This window comes from Oryctolagus cuniculus, chromosome 9 (assembly GCF_051225735.1).
Source record: "Oryctolagus cuniculus isolate XC-2025 breed Fujian yellow rabbit chromosome 9, ASM5122573v1, whole genome shotgun sequence".
Taxonomy (NCBI): Eukaryota; Metazoa; Chordata; class Mammalia; order Lagomorpha; family Leporidae; genus Oryctolagus; species Oryctolagus cuniculus.
This window is the reverse complement of record NC_142875.1, coordinates 84,085,808-84,090,068: the sequence shown is the minus strand read 5'-3', so window position 1 is coordinate 84,090,068 and position 4,261 is coordinate 84,085,808. Positions and strand designations below refer to the sequence as shown.

Sequence of the window (4,261 nt, the reverse complement as noted above, 5' to 3'; positions counted from 1 at the left end):
ACACAGCAGGGCCATGGCACGCAGTGTGTCGTAATGCATCATGAGGAGTTGTGCCTATTGCCATAGGTAATGGAACATCCGGGGTTGCCCAGGGACGGGAAGTTCCCTCCCTCTTAAATCAGTTCATTTCTGGGAAAGAGCTTTCTTCCATAAAATGGGCTGACACCATTCCTTTAACGTCTGTTGAGGGATTCTAGCTCTTCCTGGTAGAGCCACTGACTACCAAATTTCTTCCCTTCTGCACACCAGACCCTACCCTGAGGACAGCCACTAGATGCCAGCTCAGTCTCTCTCCTTTGGGTTCCATCCCTCAGTTCTTTTAGCCATTTCGTGTGTGTTGTGTTGTGCAGTCCGTCACCCTGTCAATCACTCTCAGAACCTCCCTCCTCCCACAATGCAGCTGGAGCGAGGCTGGGGGCGGGGGGCGGGTTCTGCTTTCTGCTGTGCTCCTTTCTGAAATCAACATGCCAGAGACCCCTGGCTTTGCCTGTCAAGCATGCCTTTCTACTTCCTGAGTAAAAGCACATTAGTTACCCATAAGGAAAGTAGTCTTATTCTCAAGAGTCCGGGGTCTCCCTGGCCCCTCCCTCAGGGCCAGCTGAAGCCCTCTGGACTCTGGCTCCTGGAGTTCCAGCCTTTGGGGGAATGATGTAACAGAAATCAGAGGAGCAGAGAAACCCCATTGGCTACATTCGTGGGGAAGGCGGGTCTTCTTCCTGAGGCTTGGCTCTTCAGCAGTCAACAATTATTCCTCCCCTTTCTAGAAAATTCCTTTTGGATTAAGGGAGAGTCCATTTCGGTTGCTTGTAACAGAAGAGCTCAAAGCCAAATTACCCGACCCTGCCCCAGTCCTGACAGATCACTGGGAACCAGACTTCTCCATCTGTCTCACAGGTAGTGCTGTCAAGCCACATGTCCCCAGTTCTGCACTTGGAAAGTTGGGTTGGGACAGAAACAAGCCTGTGAGGATTGTGGGTTGCTCTTCTTAGATCATGTGTATCATGTCCTGTTGTCTGCTGATCGGGCCAACTTGCCATCAAGGTCTCCAATCAAATGACCAGCAAAAATGGTAAGTAGGTGACATAACTGTAGCTCCTAGGTGTTGACTACCTGTTCATGGCGTGCTCCCCTGCACTACCAGGGTGTCAGTGCTCAGAGGTTACCTAGTTGGCCAATAAATGATGGAGAGCACACCAAACTCAAGTCTGCCACCCTGAAGGCAGGGGAGATAGAGGAGGAATCTGCTCAGAACTCACAGCCTTCGAGACACTTGGTGGAGAGGTTGTATCTTCAGTGCTTCCCAAAGACCTAGGCAAAGCAGGCTGCAGAAGTCCGGCCTCAGGTTTCCTGAGCTCATTAACAGAGAGGCACTGAGTGTAGCCACTGAGTGTGGAGGTGGGAGAGGATGACAGATGGGTGGAGTTGCGGTGGGGCGGGGGAGTCCTCAGGTCTGTGGCCCAAAATTTGCAGCAAGATGAAGACCTGAGTGGAGAAGTCTCCTATGTTGCAGACTTCATTCAGCATCCTGGGTGCTGGCATCGCATCCGGACGCACAGCGCGTGCATGTGTCAGCTTTTCACGGTGCCCCCTCCCGGGTTCAGAGCTCACAGGAAGACGCCCCTGGCTTCTCACGGTGCCTCCACTCTCTATCCGCTCTCTTCCCAGCCCTCTGCTTTGTTCTAGTAGGCACAGCTCTGAGGAGCAGAAGAAATTTCACATGCCCAGAGCAAAGATAAACATTGTGGGACAACGGAAATTTTATTAAAATAAATTTAGAAATTGCCTCTGCTCAAGATTTTTTTTCTCGCCCTGATTTTCATAGTTTAAGAGCCTAATTTTGTAAGCTTGTTCTCTGGGAAAACCTCGACTGACTTCTATCATTTTAAACAGCCTTGTGTAGTCACAGCATCTAGATGGAGTACATTTCCTCTTCGTTTTCAACATATCACATTTCTTGGCAGAAATGTATAGCAGAAAGCACCAAAAATTTAAAATGAGGACAAACTCAAAATTTCACACATCAGATTTCTCTTTTAGATGATTTCTTCCTGTTAAACCTTTCCCTATTTTAACTTTATTTTAGAGGCTAACCATTTAAAATTCGATTTCGATACTGTTCAATCATCTGATAGGATTTCGTTGCAGACTGGCTCTGTTCAGTTTCTAAATCGAAAGGACTCCGTCGGCCTAATCCCTCAGGAGCTTGGCTGGGCTCAGGCCATTGTCACCTCCCACTCAATTCCAAGGGTGAATTCCAGCATGGCCTTCTCACTCTCTCTGCTTGGCTTAACTCGGCTTCTTGCTAAGATTTCCCTGTTTGAAGATGTGTGCTGTGCACTGTGCCCGATTCCGTGGAAAGATGGTTTGTGATCGCCGGTAGGAGTACAGGTCAAGTTCAGACCAAAAATACCACAAGATGCAAAGTAGGAGCCACTCGGAGAGTCTCCTCTGTGTGCCTGCGCCGCTTCCAGCTGAGTCACGGTGATCTCCAAGCCTTGTGCTTTCTGCTCTGGAAGTGCGCGTGCAGCTCTGCTCAGTGACTAACTCCCTCACGAATGTGACCCAGTTTGTTTGGCAAGATGTCTTTTCTTTTTTTTTTTTTTAAGCTCACGCTGCTTGTACTGGTCACGATTCTCTCCCAGGCACTCAGCAACGCTCTCCCAGCACCCACCTGGATTGATAGCTCTTTCCCCAGCTGTTCCCTTCCAGCTGGCCCAAGTCTCCCTGGCAAATCTATATTTCGATTCCCTTTCTGCAGCATTGTGGTGTCCCCAGAGCCTTCCAAGAATGGGTCAACACAGCTCTGCAGGGGGAGAGGCAAGGCAGAGCCTGCAGATTGTACCAGCACGAAAAAGCAACTGGATGCAAGGAGGCGCAGCAGCCGTGGGGAGCGTGCAGGGGTTTCTCACCATCTACAAAGCGGTTTTGACTCACACAGCCTTAATTAGCATCCGTGATATCCCACAGCATGCGTATAAGTGCTACTTCCATCTGATAGACAAGAAAACTGGCGTCCAAAGAGGGGAAGAACTTCTCTATATAGAAAGTTAAAGGCAGGGCTAGCCTTAAACCTGTCTTTTTAAAACCTGCTGTATGAGTTCCATCCAGTAAGACACAGCTCTTCAGTGTTCAGTTTGATGAACACAAGGTAAACACCTGAACCTTGGGAAGCCCTGGATTATGTTGTGTGGAGCAGGAACCCTGCCTGGGCTCAGGCAGACCCTGGCTAGACCCGGTCTTGCCGTGTGGAGGAATATAACCAGGAGATGTTGACTACAGACTGGAGCAGGAAAGTAGGATTTATTGAAAGGCAAAGGGATGGTATACACTGAGATGTGAGTATGTTGCAGCCATCCAGAGAGTGAACGAGTGGATGGAAGACCTCTCTCCTCTCTCTCTCTTTCTCTCTGCCTCTGTGTAGCTCTGCCTTTCAAATAAATAAATCTTAAGAAAAAAAAGTTTAAAAAATATATAAAAGAATTTGGCTCTGAGATAAAGAACGTGGAATTGGGGGAGAGTGTTGTAGTGGCTGGCAAAGCTGCCTGCCCCTTGGGACTTCCACGTCCCTGTACAGAGTACCGGTGAGTCCCGGCTACTCTGCTGCTGCTGATCCAGGTTCCGGCTTACACATCCTGGTGATGCAGGCAAGGCAGGGAGTCAGGAAGGGATGGGGCTCGAGGGTTGCCAACACCCAAGCCATGTGCGCCCAAATCCCATCACTTCCTGTGCTGATTCAACCTCTTCTTCTTGCAACTAAGCCTCACTTCCCAGAGGAGCACCACCTTCCTGGAGACCACCACGCTGGTGCTGCTGCAGCCCCACCCCAAATCCTGTCAACTGTGCATCTTCAGTCATGTCCTATCCTATAAAGGATCCATCCCCACCCTATAAAAGGACCGCCCCAGCCTGGATGGGGGCGGGGCAATTCTCCCTCTTGAAATTGCTCACAGCCACGAGAGTGTGTACCTTTTTGCCTTTCAATAAATCCTACTTTTCTATTCATCTCTGAGTCTCCTGATTATTTTCCTCTATGTGGGGGATAAGAACCTGGATTTATCCTGGCTTCAGCCTGGCCCAGCCCTGGCTGTTGGGGGGTTGGGGGTGGGGGTGGGGGGGAGTTGAGAGCATTTGGGAAGTCACGGGCAGAAGGAAGATCTCTTTCTTCCTACCCCAGCCCTACCTTTCAAGTAGGTCAAAATAAATTTAGGGGAAAAAATTAAATAGATTTAGGGTGAAAAAAAGTCACCAGAATTTCTAGAAC

The 4,261-nt window shown here is 49.4% G+C and overlaps 1 long non-coding RNA gene across 1 annotated transcript; it reads left to right on the top strand.

Annotated features, from left to right (window-relative positions):
• The first annotated feature begins 759 nt into the window (after positions 1 to 759).
• On the top strand, positions 760 to 4,004 carry LOC108178806 (uncharacterized). The gene is made up of 3 exons (XR_001795543.4): positions 760 to 894; positions 990 to 1,069; positions 2,759 to 4,004. It is a non-coding gene; the product is annotated as an uncharacterized LOC108178806 (long non-coding RNA).
• Positions 4,005 to 4,261: the final 257 nt, after the last annotated feature.